Below are 19,736 nucleotides of genomic sequence, written 5' to 3' on the forward strand. Positions count from 1 at the left end.
GTCTTCACAGGGAGGTTATACTATACAAATAAACACTTATATCTGCTATTAATATATTCTATTTATTACCTCTTTATATACTGATTATAATTATGAGTCTGGTAATATTCTAGCAGAGCTGTTGTTGCATTATATTAATTATACCTAATAATAAAGTGCTCAGTGGGTGATTGGATGCATGTCAACATATTATGTTTGATCTTATATAACTAATTGCGTTTATATCTACAATTTTTTTTTTTAATATATTTACAAATCTAATGCACACATTAGCGTAGAACTAACACGATATAACATTTTGTTTTTGGCTGGTTTATAAAGAATCCTTCTGGTGTTATGAGTGATTTGTCTGATTTTTAATGCAGGTTTCTGCATCTACAGTGTTTAAAGTCTGTTAAAACTCTGCTGGCGACGTCGTTCTCCAGTCTCGTGTTTGTTGGTTGGACGGATGGATTGAGAACCTTCCTGGTAGAAACTCATAAATAAATAAAAAACCCATAAGAAAACAATAAAAACAAGGATCTATAAGAGGTGTGATTGGATCATTTAAGGGATGTTTTTGTAACGATTTCTTTGGTCTAATAAGCAGTTAAAACTGAAACAGTGTTTTTTTGTGATATTTCATGATTTAGATTAGACGACGTGGGGAAAAAAACATGATGGTGAAAACTTTTTTAATGCATTTTTTTTTTTTTAAATATGAGGAATTGTTTATCCCTTTTAGGATGAATTGTATGGTGGTTAAACAGAGATTTAATGGATCCGCTCACTCATGAAACCTCTGAAACCTGAACATGTGCAATTTGTTTTGGTGTAATAAAGAACATGGCCTTTTGGTAAAAAATGCTTCTGTCTTTTTTTTTTCCTGCTATTTCTATAAAAATGTGGAGCGTTTGTGTCTAATAGGTGGAAGATTCCTGAAGTGTTTCTCTGTTGAGCTGCAGGTGGAAGTATAGTAACAAAAAGACTGTAACGTTGAAAGATATCTACTTGATTTGACTCATTTGGACGCTGAAGCTTCATATTAGCTTCAGATAAACTTTTAAATAAACAGCACAAAAAGTAAGCAAATTTGTGTTCAGTAGATTATTTCTTTGTTGTAACAATGCTTCTTGGTAATAAATCTTATACCGTTGGAAAGCCGGTGCCACATTTGTAAGGAACATGCATGAGTATGTGGGTTGTGCCCATGAAAAATTTGCCAAATCTCCTCTGCTAATGACTCTTGTTTGGTGTTTGGTGGATTGGATGATTGAAGTTTGATGAAACAAGACATATCAGCAATTTAAACGCACAATATGTAATTTCAGCCGCTAGGCGTCTCAATCAAAACAATAACAAAAGATGGAGTGTGATGACAGTGTGAAGTAGCAAGGGATCATGGGAGTTGTTGTCTTTCTCGTTAAATAACCAGCTTCACCGGGATAGGATTACTCCAGTGTTCATCATTCAGGATGTTTTTACCCGCAGAGGTCTCCTCCTCTCCAGAACAAACGGACCCGGAGATTAAAATCATTAAAATACTAATTAAAGCTGTTTCACCTAAAAAATCAGTGTTTCTCTGACGATGTTCGGTGACCACCGGACTTCCTGGAGGGGCTGTTAGCCGAGCTGCTGCTAACGTTTGTCCAGTTTATTTCTCTGATAACTTAAGATCCAGACGTCCAATGACTAAAATCCTTCTTCCGGCTAAAAGATATAGTTAAAAACCACCTAAATTTATCATGAAAATGTGACTTAAAACTGAATAAAAGTCCATTTATAACAGTTTGTGTGGAACAACCACAACACTGATGTATTATCTTGTATGTGTGTAAGTTACTCTTTGGTAGACGCCATTGTAGCGGACAAACACAGCGCCGCCGTATGCATCTGGTGCGTGTTTACTCTTTGGTAGAGGAGGTATGACGCCATCGACAGGCGACCAAATGAAACGGTCCGTTACTTTGATTAAATTACAGATTTCTCTGAGTTTGAAAACTGTTGGAAACATTTGGGATAATGTAAGAACACAACTCAACAACATATATAACATAGGTCTAGTTGTTTTTACACATTTTAATGTGGAATAATTACATATTATACCTTTAACAATTTATTCATTTAACAAACAGGAGCCTCAGTAGCTTTACTTCCCTTACTTTTTGTGTTTTTATATTTTTGCACAGAAGAACTGTGGATTTTGTCAGTGTGAACAGGAGGAATGATTACAGCAAGAAAAACAGGTTTCACTGTTCATTTGGGCTCCTGACTGTTGTGAACTGGTCCTTTAATGGCATCTTTTCCCAAATGTAAACCTGAAAATAAGACAGAGAACATTTGGAGGGACGGTGATAATTTTCATCACCTTAAAATGAGACATTTACTGCTCTGATTGTTATCTTGAACAGTTTTTTTTTTTTTATTAAACAGCAATTTAACAAAAGATAAGGCAGGCATTTGTTTTTTTTCCTCATTTTTTTCTCTATTTTTTGAAAATTTTGATTGGAAATAATGAATAAAATCAGCATGTTAGAGCACATGTGGTTTAATAAAGTGTCACACTCTCGCCATGTGCTTTGTGCTTTGTGATAATATTGGAAGGTCGCCAGTAGTTCAGCCACAAATTTTTTTTAGATGTTTTTAGTTGAAAAATTACAAACTCGTCCTTTAAACACAGTACTGGATACTGATATATGCTGGTATCAATTTATATCACTACAACTCTAAAATATATGAAGTAAAATATCATTTTTTCCATTGAGAAACTTTGACTTGAATGTATTTTTTGAATGTAAACAGAAATTGAGTGTTTGTGGGTAATTTCAAAGGTCTCCATGCTGCATTAAAAGTCTAAACTTTTCTAAAGCTCCATCTAATGAAGTGGAGATACTACATATCTGGCACAAACGCTGCACACAAACTGTAGTGGCTCTGCAAAAAATTGCACACATCAACTGGTACAGTGTTCATTGCTAATGTGGATTAATGTGTCCTGTCTCGTAGCGGCTCCCACAGACACCAGCTCTTATAGACAAAAGTAATTAAGATGAATAATCGAGGTTTAAAGAGCCTTTGTTTGCATTATTGCTAAATTCCAGGATAAGGACACAGTTTCTCTTTGGTTTACACGAGTGTATGAGGCAATTTGCTGCGTGAATGTTATTGTTCAAGGCTAACTAGCTAGTAAAACAATAGGCGTGATGTGTCATAGCAGTAAGTGCTGCTCCGAAGAGCTAAACTCCCCACCGCTAATGAATTCATTAATCTCTCTATTTATTCCTGACAAGCAATTATCTCCTCTCACAGAATGAGGGTCAGGAGGCAGGGTTGAGAGCTCTCACATATTTGCTGAGGAGGAAACATTAAACAGGAGCCAATCGCTGCTTTATTCACACACCTGGGATCGCTTTTTTGTTTTGTTTTGTTATAATCCTGCATCCCGATCGTCCTGTTTCTGACTTTAACCTTCTGTCCAAACGTAGATTTAACTCGTAGTCGTCTCACATTTTGTCAGGACAGACGCAGCAGTTCCTCATCTGCACCTTTAAACCTGCAAAAACTGATTATTTTTTGTCCACTAGTTTTCACCAGAAACAAGTCGTGAACACAGCTGATATGTTGAACTTGTTAGCAAACAGTTTGTTTATTTCCACATCCAGCAGTTACGGAGCAACATTATCATTCATGTGGAGTCGTGTTTCTGTCCACCTGGTGAATGTAAGTCCAATATTCACTCTCTTTTAGCTCTGTTTTTACTCTCTACCAACTCCTGAGGGAAATATCTGGCTCTTTAGCTGCTAAATGCTCCACTATGTTCACCAGCTAGTCTACAGCTAACTGTAGACAGACAACAGCAGTGTGTGGTTTAGTTCAGTTGGGGTGTTGATAAAAACATGCAGGTTTGTCCGGCAGTAAACGTTCAACCTAACCTTTAGAGATGTTTTTAAAAAAAAAATCTTTTTGCCTTTTTTTATTTGATAGTTTAAAGTGAGACAGGTGACAGCAGACAGCAAACGTAGTCACATCTTTAACAGTAGCTACTGTAACACACCATCACTTCCTGGTATGACATCACTGTCCACACATTCTCTCGTGTTGCATTCAAGAAATATTTGAAAACTCAGCTCACACTTAACACCCTTCAACCTTTAAGGACTTTGTTGATTGTTGCATTACGGTGGTTTATAATTTATTTATGGTGTTTCATCTGCACTTCATGTTTACTTCCAGTTGTTTGTTACTTTAAAGGTGCAGTGTGTAGAATTTAGTGGCATCTAGCCGAACAGACTCGGCAGAAATGGAATATAATATTCATAAGTATGTTTTAATTAGTGTATAATCACCTGAAAATAAGAAGTGTTGTGTTTTTGTTACCTTAGAATGAGCCCTTTATATCTACATAGGGAGCAGGTCCTCTTCCACAGAGGCCGCCATGTTGCACCGCCATGTTTCTACAGTAGCCCAGAACAGACAAACCAAACACTGGCTCTAGAGAGGGACTTTCGTGGCCACTGTAGGTTCTCCTACATGGTTGCAATCTGCAACCTCATCGCTAAATGCCACTAAATCCTACATACTGGTCCTTTAATAATTATTTTAAAAAGCCCGTCTGTCTTGTATAATGAGTAAAGTAATGCAATTACTTTTAAAAGGACTCATGTGTAATCAGTAATTATTTTAATTTTTAAAGTAACTTGCCCGACACTGCTGAGGTCAGATGTCACGTTTCCCGTTAGAACGTGACGGCGAACAGTTTTATTTATTTATTTTTACATTTTACAGAGAAGGTGCAGTTTGGTAAGAACCAACTCATTATATCTGGGTTTATACATCATTTTTTATATTTCTTCATTGTGTAGTTTTGTGTGTCAAACAATATACATGCATTGTTTTTCCAATAATTGGCTAAAAGTAGCTGCTGTGAAACTGTTAAATCTCATTTCTTTGAATGTAGTTTGTATACAGGAAATGTTCTCATTATAGAGTAAATAGCTAATATGTAGTTTGACACAAAAGTACACACTGAAAAGTATTTTCTGTCAGTTAAAGAAGTTAATAATGTAATTTATTTAGAATTTTTTCAAATTAACAACTATGAACCCAAATATAGTGAATATAATAATTACCAACTAAACCAACTTAACACTTTTCCAGTTTTCTCTAATAATTTGTACCAAAATTGCACCAATTCTCTCTGTATCGTTAAATATCTGCAAATTACTCAGAAAATCTCCAGGAAATTACTATAAAATTAAAGGATCTGTAATATAAATTCTTTAAATGTACATACAGGCAGATCAGCCTTGTTCAGCACCCATTAGTGAATTAAATGTAATTAAAAGATGAACAACAGCAGTTTAATAATCATGAACTTTAACAACAAACCTGTATTTCAACCATCAAAAGTGTTTTCAGGTGTAAAAATCCTCACACTTGTTTGTCCTCTTGCAAAGAGAATCCAACCAGATTTAACATAATACACTGATTTACATTTTTACAGGCTAGTTTTTATAAAACCAGCAGCAGCAGCAGCAGCCTGTGTCGCCCTGCCGAACCCTCCCGACACCCCCCCCCCTGTGTAAAACTTGCTCAGTCCGCCTCTGCTGCTGCTGGAACTCATAAAGTTTGACCTTCCTCTCACTTACGTGTTTTTCACACATAGCAGGGCACAAAACCTATAAAAGGAGCGCAGTAATCGCTGAGGACAGGCCGAATGCGATGAAATAGGTCTTAGCGGTGGGGAACCACAGTGCTCCATCTCGGGCTCGTCTCTGAGGGATGACCGTCTAAACTGGAATAAAACCCCGTTAAACGGTGTCACAACATGAATCACTGCCCCGCGAGACATCCATCACTGCTTAAAAGGTGACCACAAATGATCTGTGAACCACTAGATATTGATTACTCATGTGCTGCAGGTGTCAGGTTTAATGTTGCAGCGGCTTGATAGTGTCGCCTCTGACAGCCGCTGCCCTAACTCTCCTCTGATAGATTTTAATGGTGAAATATTGATTTCTTTCTGGCCAAGGTCTGCCAGCAAGGGCCAGATCATTTGTTGGGGTAATGCAGGACACTCTGTGCCCTGGTCCCAATCAATCATTTTGACAGGGAGCACCAAAGAGAAAAGGAAAAAAAAAAAAAAATCAGACCTGGTGAAGCTACAGCAGATACATCCACAATCAGGACTCGCAGGCCTGCAAAGCAGAGAGAGAGAGAGAGAGAGAGAGAGAGAGAGACGGAGGAGTGCAGATATCTCCAACACTGGCTCCAGTTAATATGAATACTAATGATGTGTTTATTGAGTGGGAATGCTCAGCAAATCACAGCTGACGGGATAACAGTCGGAGTGCCTTGAGCGCGGGGAATGAGGATCTCGGAGAGAGGGTCTATATTTTATTTAAGCGTCTCTCTGCTGGGGCTGGCGGGGGGGGGGAGGGGGGGTAGTGAGAGAGAGAGAGAGACTCAGGTAATGTGTTGTGTTACAACTCAGTGGTCGTTCCCCCAGCCGGAGCGATAACAGACTTGCTAATGGGAAGCCATCAATCACAATCAGCCTCCTATTCCACCGGTGTCTCTCCGCTCTCCTCAGCCTCTGTACGAGGGAGCTGGAATAGAGGTAATAATGGAGTTTTGTGGCTTAGCTCCTCGCAGCAGCAGCAAGCAAGCAGCAAGCAGCAAGCAGCAGCCGCACGTCCCGGAGTCATATTTCCAGCCAAAGCAATAGATGCTTTGCCATGTCAGCATGTCTTTTAATAAGAGAGCCACAAAACGGCCATGAGAAGCAGTTAAAGCCTGGACGAGGCCTTGAGCCGCTGGGAGAGAGGAGAATTAATGCCAAGCCGGTCTCAGGTGGGATGAGTGTGTTGGGTGTTTTGGTGCCAAAAGCAGCTAATTGGTTTTTCATTACACTCTGTTCAGTCTACTGTTACATCCACAGAGCACAGACTGCAGACAAAGGACGAATGAATGAACGAATAAAATGAACGGGCGGGAGCACAGACGAGGGACTTTATGTGTGTGTTTTATATCTTTCTGGCCTTTTAAAGTATGTTTTTATCATTTTTTGGAGGGGGGGGAGGGGGGGTTCAAGCTCACATCACAGACTTTTATGTGAGAACAACTGGTGCTACAGCGGAGCCAGAAAAAAAGAGTCATTTGTAGGTTGTCGAGCTTTGTCTCTTTTCTTCAGACAGTTTCAACTTGCGGAGACTCTCGACGGAGCGCTTCGACCTGCCAGCTGGATGGAAAATGAGATGAAAAAAAAAAACACCCACATGATCTTATCTTATCCTTTATTTAAACAGTTTAAAAAAAAAAAGTCTAATTGAGACTCTTTTTCAAGAGTGAGCAGCATAAACATTGTCACAGCAATAAATACACAACTGTCACTACAAACGAATGAACACAACATACAGTTAACAGTTCCAGCAAAACATTTAAGAGCAACCGCACAGACCAAGAGAACTATTTTCTCGATCCTTAAATCCCCTCGACAGTAATCAGCTCTGACAGTTTCAGGAGGAAGAAGCAGCTCTGTTTGAACTCTGGGAACCAACATCTGTGGAGTATCATGAGAGGCAGCCATGTTGGTTCTGGTTTCTACACATGTATGTACACAGATAAGGACAAACCAGAGATTTATATTTAAAAAATCAACCAGTAAGAAAGTCTGCAGACATACAGAGATGGAAACCAGCAGCGGCGTGCAGAGTACAGTGGTGAACGAGGTTTCAGCAGCCAGTAATGAAACAGAAAACACAGTAAATGACGTCTTTATTCTCTGCTCAGGTTCATTCATAAAGAGCAGATCACTGCATTAAATCTGTTAATCAACCTGCTGTGTTTTTAATTCTTTCATCATGTTTTGCTTTTGACTTATTGTGTTTATCAATCTATTAACAGAATTTTCCCCTCAAGTTCTGATCATCTGATCAAATATCAGATAGTAAACATGCTAGCAACGACGCTCAGCTGCTGCCGCCAGTCACATGATCTCCTCCTCGCAGGTCGAAACGGTACGTTGAGTTTTTTTTTTCCACTTTATTGAATACGATCCTTCAACCAGGCATCTGATGAACATCATTACAATACAACGGAGAACATGACAACGAATAAAGAAGTGAAATAAATTTAATTTTAGTAAAATTATATGTAAAACAAAACAAGATAAAGTGTCTTCATGAAGAGTCTTATCAGTGTGTGAGAGGAGATGACAATTCTATGGAAATTATTACTATTAATGTAACTGAAGGATTTTAAAAGAACGGATAATTTGTTTTTTAAATGCTTCAAAAAACCAGATTTTAAAAATCTACATTTATATAAGTAGGATTTTGCCATCAGATTTATATTTACAAGATATTTAAGCTTTTTGTCCTTCATATAAATTGTCGGAGCAATGTTACTGTACCAGAAAGTTGTGATTTTGAACGCAGATTATTGCAAAAAAAGATGATGAAAATCTACAGATATAAAAAAGACGTTCTTACAAACCGCAAATATTACATTCAGTGTTTGATGAAAGAAGTCATACAAGGATATATTTTGTTAATTGTATTTGCTTTGGTGGGAAGAGGAAAAGTTAAATATTTGAAGACATCAAGGTTGTAATTACAGATGAAAACATTTAGTCAAACAGGAACCAGAGAATAAAATGACAATGAAACTTTTATCAGATGAAGTAAAGGAGACGGACTAGTCTTAAAGGACGAGTTCATAATGTTTCAAGTGGGTCTGAAAACAACAGTCAGTATTCAAATGAACATTAAACCTGTTTTTCTTGCTGTAATCATTCCTCCTGTTCATACTGACCATTAGAAGATCCCTTCATAATGACCTTACAATGGAAGTGATGGAGGACAAAATCCACAGTCCTCCTTCTGTGCAAAAATGTATTTAAAAGTTGATCTGAAGCTAATATGTAGCTTCAGCGTCCAAATGAGTCAAATCAAGTAGATATCTTTCAACGTTACAGTCTTTTTAGTGCCAAAGTCCCTCTTTTTGTTACTATACTTCCACCTGCAGCTCAACAGGGAAACACTGTCCGAGGAAACACAAAGAGGGAATTTGATGCTAAAAAGACTGTAAATGTGTCAGATATCCACTTGATATGACTAACTCAGACTGATGAAGCTGAATAGAAGCTTACATTGAAAGCACATTTGAAGGATCTTTTAATATCCAGTATGAACAGGAGGAATGATTACAGTCAGGAAAACCTCTTTCATTGCTCATATGGACACCTGACAGCTGGTTTAAGACACATTAGAAACACCATCATATTCCTTTCTTGTCTGTTTCTTTCACTTAACGCCAACAAACTTGTTAGCTAGTAGGCTAATTCACTAGCGGGATAATTTAGCAAAGACACTAACACTAGTTTCTACTCACAAGACATGCAAGGATGCAGTTATTCTGTATCTTACTGTCAACAAATCCAATGAAAAGATCAAAACTATCAACGTGTTAGTCCATCTCTCAATACTTTTCCAAATTTTAGCTGTTGTATTTAGCGTTTGCTAGGTGCCGAAACGCAAATAACCGTAAAAACGACCATCGTACATTCACAAGAAGACTGCACGCTGAGTTTAAAATGTAAACTCAAAACTGTTCTGACAGTCGCTGCTCTCAGTTTTCTTCTTCTGAACTTGAGCTAAAAGACTCATTTTCATGTCAACACTTGTTGCCTAAAAGTTGAGGACGTCCAACATGGCGACCGCAGTGTTACATGCTGTCCTCTTATCGCAGGGTTCACACGCTGCCATCAGCGTTAATATAATGTTATAAATCAGTTTAGATAAAAGTGCTACTATAATTCACTCTAACCTTCAGTTGTCTCTATATGTTAGTAATATATTGATATTTAGAACATGTTGTGGTTTTAATTGAGTATGAATGTGTTTATTTGTCAGTTGCAGTTTGTGCTGAACTGTTCGAGCCTCGTTCCCCGATAAACGATCGATCTTAGAAATTTATACAAACACTCTTTAACGTTCTCAACCCTTGTTCACTGTTCTGAAAATAAGCTGTAAGCTAACTCTGGTATAGTACATCAAATGGTAACATTTATGTTAAACACTGTACATGGTCCCAATAAATACATAAATAAATAAATCTCATCATAATTAGTGTTTATACTAAACGTCTGAACCACAAATCTATTTTTCATTCATAAATAGCTCATCAGTCGTTGATTAATGGCTGATTAATCCTGGATGAAGCTTGCAGGGAGACTTTATTCTTTCTGTATTATTATGGTCCTATGTTCCCTACAACAGGAGAACATAACAGCCTTCATGATTTCAATGAAAGTTACTGAATGTGAAGAACATTTTTTATTAAATATGGGTCATATTTAACCCAGAACACTTTCTATGTACAAGAAAATGTGTATCAGCTGCACAACAACAGCGACAAAAAATAAACATTTAAACTTTTCAAGCTAAAATGAAGGTGTTTAGTGTGTTATTACTGCACATAAATGTAAAAGTCTGTAAGAGTTAAGAGTGCACATGCTGTTAAAAGCTTTTACTAACATGTTTACATATATTTTAAATGTATATATTTAACTGTCTGTACATCACAAAGTGAATGTTATACTTGAAATGTGATATTCAGAATGAAAATAAAGCTTCATGTGCAGTAAACGGTCTACAGATATAATATAATATATATATGATCATATAATTCATATTTCTGGGTGTAAATCAGGTTAAACTTTAATTTAAGCTGCTGCTTGAAGATCAGATTCAACCTGAAATTAAAGGTTCGTGAATATGTGTCATTCTCTTATTATTTGTGTTAGACTGTTTGTATGTATGTAAGTGTGTGGAAAACAACATACAAACCATAAATAAAAAGAAAAGATATGATATGAGGAAAGAAAAGGGAAATGATGACACAAACTGTCAATTATTGAATTAATTTGAATTAATTTAAACATTGAATTACTCATTTTATTTCAGTGTTCAGGATATAATTACAGACTGAAAAATGAATAAAAGCAATAAAAACATGTTGCTTTTGGTTCCTCCTGCAGGTTGTCATCATTTCTGAGAGTCTTCAGTTGATGATGAAGCTTTGAGGAAACACCTCTTAAGCTTGAGAAGATTCTCAGCTTTAAAAGATGCTTTTTGGGGTAAAACGAGGCCTCGCTCAGCGTCCTGCTGACATGTATGAACACAGAGAGATAAAGAGTGTGGACGACCAGAAGGGGGCACAACACTACACATCTCAGCCTCAACCAGCCTCCTCCAGCACACACCGTCCACCACAACCCGACTGTAACGGATGAAGTGATGTTGACCAGGGTGAAGAGATGCAAGGGTGGTCATGTGATGGAGTTACAGCAGATAAAACAACATCTAATTGTAAAGAGGAAGTTCTGCCCTGAATGCAGATATAACGATGTGTTTTCAGAAGCATTTATCCACTTTTTAGGAGCATCTATGTCTAATAAAATGCTCTTTAACACTGTATTATAGCTGGTGTTTGATTGGTGGTGACACACACACACACACTCTCTCTCTCTCTCTCTCTCTCACACACACACACACACACACACACACACACACACACACACACACGGCTTCCCTAGAGGGATCAAGTGGAGGTTAAAGACTTGTAACCGGACTAATGGCCGACTTCCGCCTCGTATTGTTCAGTCGTCTTCAGGCTGTCTGCGTGGAACATGTATGTCAATCAAAGGGGGGGTGGCTGCATGTGGCACCATGTTCCCATGGCAACCTGGTAGTTGCAGAGCAAATGCGGCTAGACGGGGGGGGGGATGGGGGGGGACCTCGACCCCCGGAAACCCCCCGGAAAGCACCGGGGGCCCCCAGAGAGAGAGAGGTGTGTCTCCCCTTCCAACCACAAGGATTTAATATTCAGCTACTGACGGTGCAGAGCAACAAAACACTTTTTAAACTCTTTTCTACTTTATTACAGACACGATTTCATTTCAGTAAACATTTTACAAAACAACAAAAAAGGGAAGAAAAAAAAAAGTTCCCTTTGTCAAAATGCATGTCAGCAACTTCTATTTAGGAGTCACACACACATCAAAGTGAGGACTTTGTGTGTGGGGGGAACAATGGTTTGGTCACACATGAAGGGCTGTGTTTAGAGGTCGAGTCCCTGAATCTCCACAGCGGTCCACAGGCGGTGGGGGATCCAGCAGGCCGCCGCACCGCCGCAAAAGACGGGTCAAGACCGACGTCGACACTTCAAATGTGTCTGTAAAACCGTAAAACAGTCACCTGTGAAGACAGACCGGATTCAAAGATCTGTGGAGTGAAACTGCTGCTGGCTTTGAGAAGTTTTTAGATTAAAATAAAAAAAACAAAACTGCAGCTTTTATAAGACGCAAACCGCCGCCACCTGGACAGAAGACAGACAGCTCTAAATCATTTCTTAACAATTTCCAAAATGTGTCAGGGGAGCAGTAAAGGTCTTTCATCAAGACGCTCGTCACCACAGACATGAAAACGCTGCGAGCACAAAAGGCGGACTGTGAGTTTGTGTCTAATCACATATGGCGTTGTCATCATACAGTGATTTCCTGCCCTGACACAAACTCCACAGCCACTCGGTCATGGAGGTCAAACTGAATTTTCTCAGAGAGGGTCTGAAAGATTCAAAGGCACTGTCACGGTCCCTTGGTGATTTTAACCCCCCCCTCTTCCTCCTCCTCCTCCTCCTCCTCCTCCTCCTCCTCCCTCTGCTGGGAAAGGTACAAAGCTAAATATCAAGTGAAGATAAAGTTCGTCACTGTCGGGATATGTGCGGCGCGGCGGTTTAGGGAGCGAAAGGTCAGAATTTTTGGGGGTGATTTGAGGATTCGGGAACGTGGTTCACAAACATCACGATCTGCGGTTGTTTTTTGGATTTTTACGATGTTCACTTCTTCACTGCTGGTTCTGTTTGACGTCTCCTCATCGTTTCTCTGACGTACATTAAAACACTAAAGACGAGTCTTTTATCCCAGTAACCCGGTGGTGGGAAGTACATTTAATCAAGTACTGTATTTATGTACAAGTGTGAGATACTTTACTTGAGTATTTTCATTTTATGCTGCTTAATACTTCTATTCGGAGGGAACTATTATACTTTATACTCCACTACATTAATCTGATCACTTGTAATAACATGATAATCTTATAAATTACACTTCACTGTTAAGAAAATTCAACCTTTTAGTTTTGTGAGCTGTTGCAGAAAATTGGGAGGACTTGGCTACTTTTTCTGGAATTTGGGGACCTGAGGAGAGTTGAATTATACAATTAAATAGTCTAGAAACAAACATATAGTGATATTTATTATCGCGAGCAACAGTTTGAGCAGAGAAAGGTGGTAAATAGCCGCGTTTAAACAAGCTGTCAAAGGAAACAAAGAAGAGAACAACGCTCGCATGAAGCCGTCCGCCATTATTATTGTTGTTGTTGTTATATTTCTTCTTCCTCTTCCGGTGAAGACGCCGGCTCAGTGTGGACGTGGGCACCTACGAGCACGATGTGTGACATCACAACTAGTTCGGAGCCAATCGTGGTCCAGTATGCAGCTTGCACCAGTGTGATGTGGAAACCTGAAGCTTCCAGTTGCACAATCACTGAGACGTCTAGTGTCCAGAAATCAACAATATTTACATATTGAGAGTTTTTCATGAGGGAGATGGAGTTGAAGTTATTTTTACTTGATAACACAACTTTTTTTTTTGCAGAAAAAACATATTAGACACAAATTATTATTCCAGACAGTTTTTTTTGTCTTAGAACTGTCTGGAGGGTCTTAAAAAAGCAAAACCAACATCCAAAAAATACATCAGTACATAATTCAGAATTCACACCAGAATTCTACTTCTGTCAGTGTGAGAAAGCTCTGAATCCCTATTTGAACCATGTTGAGAGAGAAAATGAGATAAAAAATACATCTGAACACTCAACTGGATAAATAAAGTTGATCTAAAGTTCCTGCTGCAGCAGTTTTAACCCCAACGTCGACGTCTTTTACCCAAAAATCATCAAATAAACCTCAACAGTGGAGCAGCTGTTAGTATATATAGTCTGACTGGTACCAGTGGTGGAAAGTAACTAAGTACATTTACTCAAGTACTGTAGTTAAGTACAAGCTTTTGGAAATTACTTGAATATTTTCCATTTTATGCTGCTTTATACGTCTACTCCTCCACATTTCAGAGGGAAATATTGTACTTTTTACTCCACTACTTTTATCTTGCAGTTATACTTTTCAGATCTAGGTTTAATGAGTAAAACATAAATTGTAATTAATTTGGATCTCTTTGTAGAGGTCATATAAGTGTCTTCTTCTGTTAATCTCCTTTTATTCAGTGGTGTAAAACATGTAAATTTGGGGGCGAATACTTTCTACAAGTACTGTATATTATATATATAATAAATACAGTTTATCAATGAATACTGTTACTTTTGATACTGCAAGTACATTTCCTAACTGATACTTCTATACTTTCATTTAAGTAAAAATTTGAGTGCTGGACCCAGTCTATTACACTATTACGTTCACTTCTCAGTACTTCCTCCACTACTGACCTGTATTTAGCATCTTTAATTGTTTTGATTTTTATATCAAAAAGGCAGAAGTAGACATATTCTGTTTCACAGGACATTCAACTCTCAAAGCAGCAGACAGGATGACCCACTACACCAGTGTACAATTATTCAAAATAAAGAGCTTTCAGTGTTCTTTCATGTCCAGCTGCTGAATCAGGAAATTGTAGATACTTCCTGTTTCCTAAGGACTCACAACACTGTAAGATGCTCCCTTATAAATATTTATCTTTATTACATTTACAAAGAATACAAGGTCAACATCAAGTACAAAAGCATCAAATGTTGTAATCAAGATAAACATTTTTAACATGATGCAAGACCTTGGAAACAGAAAATAATATGCAGTACTGGAAGAAGTATTCAGATCCTTTACTGCAGTAAAAATACCAATACAGTAATGTAAAAATACTCCATTACAAGTAAAAGTCCTGCATGAAAAATCCTACTACAGTAAAAGTACATACGTATTATGAGCTTGATGTAGTTAAAGTATTGCAGTAAAAGTACATAAGTATTATGAGCTTGATGTAGTTAAAGTATTGCAGTAAAAGTACATAAGTATTATGAGCTTGAAGTAGTTAAAGTATTGCAGTAAAAGTACATAAGTATTATGAGCTTGATGTAGTTAAAGTATTGCAGTAAAAGTAGTGGTTTGGTCCCTCTGACTGATATATTATTATATATGACATCATTAGATTATTAATAGTGAAGCATCAGTGTTAGAGCAGCATGTTACTGTTGTAGCTGCTGGAGGTGGAGCTAGTTTACACTACTTTATATACAGTTAGCTAGTTTAGTCCAGTGGTTCCCAACCTAGGGGTCGGGGCCCCTCCAAAGGGTCAGCAGATAAATCTGAAGGGTGGTGAGATGATTAATGGGAGAGGAAAGAAGAAAAAACAAAGTTCTGATACACAAATCTGTTTTCAGTTTTTGGACTTTTTCTCTAATCTTTGATTTTTGCTGAAATATTGGATCATTTGAACATTTATTGAAATGAAAGCATGTGAGAAGTTTAGAGGGAAAAATCACTATTTGGTGGAGCTGTTAACAACTCATAGACATGTGAAATGTGACCCCGACTACACACTGCTTTTTGTAAGACGTCAAAAGACAAAAAGGTTGGAAACCACTGGTTTCATCTTTAACAATGTGTTGTATTTTAAAAGCTTGTTATATTATCCATTGTGTCAAATCTTCATCTGAAAAGTAACTAAAGCTGTCAAATAAATGTAGTGGAGTAGAAAGTACAATATTTCCCTCTGAAATGTAGAAAGTAGCATCACATGGAAATACTCAAGTAAAGTACAAGTACCTCTAAACTGTACTTAAATACAGTACTTGAGTAAATGTACTTAAACTGCTAATATGTAAAGTTAACCGTGTTTGAGTATCTCAGTGAGGAACCTCCGTCATATCAGCACACGGCTGATCAATGTCTGTTCTGCTACATCTGGTGTCAATGAAAGCTGAAGTGGTTTCTCAGCTCTCCCAGTGTTTGCTGTTGTTTATCCAGTTGCTCTCCTCTTTCACGGCCCATACTTGGTCTCCATCCCGTCCTGTTAGCTTGTATGCTGACAGACACATATGACATGCTAAATCACTGACGCCATTAGACATGCTTGCTGACCAAACGGATGACATGCTAGGGTCCTAATCCCTGGTTTGAATTGCTGTGCGCTCCGTGACTAAATGCTTTTGGTCAAACACAAATCATCAGTGTGTAATCCACTTAGCTGTGTGTGTGTATGTGAGAGCGAGAGAGACGGGCAGAGAGACAGACAAAGATGGTGTATGTGTGTGGTCCGAAATAGCATAACAAACTGTAACATAACAGCTCTTAAGCTGAACATGACCTGCAGGTCATGAAGGCGCTGAGCGAGTTACGCTAGCGGCTAGCAGATGTCAGATTAGCTAATGCTGAAGCTACTGTTTATGTGTCTGGTGGTGTCTGTCACCAGTCCCTTAAAATACCATTAATTACTCCTTTATTTACCCCTGAAAACATTAAGGGGTAAAGAATAAGAGCCAGAGATCCCTTAACTTCTCCATTAATTTAAAAACCCAAACCCCTTAAAGCACCTTATTTTGAAAAGCCCTTAATTTACTAATTAAGGACAATTAAGAGGTGCATAATCCCTTAATTATCAGTTTAAGGAGTTATTAAGGGGTTGTTAAAATGCAAAAACTAAACACCCTCAATTGAAATCCCCTTAATTATCAATTCATTATTTATTTTCATATAACAAAATTAAAAAAAACTCATTCAATCACTCCTGAATTTTCCCCTTAAAGCTGCAGTGTGTGGAACTTAGTGGCATTTAATGTAACAGGCTTGGCAGAAATTGAATATAATATTCATAAGTATGTTTTAATTAGTTTATAATCACCTGAAAATAAGAATCATTGTGTTTTTGTTAGCTACACATCAGTCCTTTAATTTGAAAATTTAAAGCATTTTAAGGTATAAATTAAGGGGTTTTAAAGGATTCTGTTTCATGGTGCCTTTTTATTTATTTATTTCATTTTAATTTATTATTATTATTATTATATAGAAGATTAAAAGTAACATTACAGATACTAAAATGTGTAAACTGGTCTGACTGGTTAAAACTGGTTTACAGCAGGTTTCTGTTCTGCAGCACAAAGAAAACAGAAACATTATAAAATAATGTCAGATATGTTAAATATCAGATCATGTTTTATTGTTTATGTTTATTTGTAGCCTGATGATTAAACTGCCATCAAAGACACTTTATTAAATGTAAAAAATGTAATTGTCTGTAGAGTTTCTGTTACTCTGTGGATTTGCATCCACATTTATTGCCCATTTTAACCAAATATCCAGAATATTGGCAAAAGAAAAGTCTAATCTAACCGCCTTTTTGTGGATATTTGGAGTTGATTCATCAAGATAAACAGCTGGTGGCGCTATTTGTTCAGCTGATGTCATTAAACTGTTTCAGAAGAAGCCGACGCAACAAGATGACGTCATTAAAAGAGCGACGGTCAAAACTCAAACGATCTAAAAACGTGACGGAAACGTTTCTGTTAGTTTCATGTATTGATGTGAGGAAGGTTACAGTCTCCTCATCATCATCATCATCACTCTGTTTCCAGCTCTTCAGTCACATGATTCATGTCCGTCATCATTTATTCACTTCAGTCTGTTTACTTTTGTCACATTTTTACTTTTATCAACTTTTTCAGCCAAACGTAGAAACTTTTTTTGTGATATTTTGAGATTTTTTTTTTCCACTCAGGTTTTTATGCACAAATTAAAAAATCCAAATAAAAACAGATGGATGGAAACAAACATACTGTTGAGGTGTGAATTCAGGCTACATGATTCTGGACATTCTGACTGTTTTATTATAATATTTGTACTTTGTCACATTTTATTTTTATTGATACACTAATTTTTCCACCTCAACCAAACGTTCACACTCAGGTTTTTTTAATGCACAAATTGAAAATGTGAATAAAAAGATGTGGATGCACCTACAGAGCATTTATTCAACTAATATTTACTGTTCATACTCTAAAACAGGAGTTCTCAACTGCTCTCACCCTGGGACCCACTTTTCCCTCCATGGTCATTAAGGCACGACGCCACTTTTACAGAATTCAAACCACTTTTCAAAAATATCCTTCGAAAACACACGTATGTCATCTTTTTTTAAAAAAAACATAAATACATATATTTACATGTACAAAGTGCATTTCAGAGCACGTTATTCAGAAACTGAAGAGGACCATGACAACTGCATGTACACTAAAATAAATATCAAAACTGCACAAAATAAACACAAAATCAGATATTTTCACTTATATACATATGTTGCTCCGGGGGTTTCTGTCCCTTTTTATCCTCAATGTACGAAAATCCACATTTTAAATACTCCGGGTCATATATACGCTTCGCCATCTTGCCTCCGAACATCAACACAAACTTAAAGTGAACATCAAGCAAATGATGGTTACCATGGCTACGGCACGAGACTTATCTTTTATTTTGAAAAAATTTTAAAATAAAAGACAAGTCCAACATCAGATGTGCATTAAATATGAGTTATTTATTTTTGACCAGCTGTCCGTGACCCACTTTTGGGTCACGACCCACCAGTTGAGAATCACTGCTCTAAAACACACACGATGTTAGAATTTAAACTCTTTGTTGAATCAAACGATCAGCAGGTGAATGAAGTTTGACTACAGGATGTCTGCAGGTTGGGAAAAGTCAGGCTATAACTGTATTTATGTATTTATAAATATCAGAACATTACTTTTAATGAACTTAGAACAAAACCTGCAAACTCTCTGTACACGTTCATAAAGATATAGTTTCAATAACTTTCATAATAATAATAATAATAATAATAATAATGAAACCAGCTGACAGGATCATTATCAGTAGTGTTCGATCTGTGTTGACGTGTAAATTTAAGCATCACGTTTCCATTTATCGGTTTTAAACACCAACTAAAACGTGGCGCCCGTACACCATCATGTGTGCACGTCCTCGCCGCGGCTTCCTGCGCTATGTGACCGGCTTTTCATGAATATCAAGGTATTCAGAGGCACTTAAAAGGGTTTAACACTGTGCTTAATCCCTGCTACAAGTCCCCAGAAAAAACAATTTAGCTGCCATAAAAAGGGGCTCCTCTTTCCCAATGATGGAGATTAGGCTTATTAAGAGGGCTTATTGTCTGTGGCGTCATGGATACCCAGTGATTACACACTCCGTGGCTGCTCCTCCTCCGTTCGCCCTCAAACCTCGCAGGGATTCGCTGCCTCCAAAGTCAAATCAATTATTCCCTCCCCCCCCCTCCCCTCGCCCCCCCCTCTCCCACCACCACCACCACCACCCCTCCACATTCACCTCTGATATCATGCCAGACAGGCTGCGCACTTCATTGTCAACAAGCATAGACGGCGAAGGCGAGGGGAGTGTTTGAAAAGAGGCTGTGATTGTGATTGCAGGAGTGTAAATTCTGTGTATTTCAGGATGGAAATATTATTCCTCCCTGGTTTGCTGCTGTGGATTCAATCCCATCCAGAGAAAATATGAATATAAATAACAATACGTCGTTATTATCTTGCAGAGCTGGGACTAATCACTGTTGGAAAATAAACATGTTTCATAATGTGACGACAACACCGGCTGATAAA

The sequence above is a fragment of the Thunnus albacares genome, chromosome 11 (genome assembly GCF_914725855.1).
Source record: "Thunnus albacares chromosome 11, fThuAlb1.1, whole genome shotgun sequence".
NCBI classification, from domain to species: Eukaryota; Metazoa; Chordata; class Actinopteri; order Scombriformes; family Scombridae; genus Thunnus; species Thunnus albacares.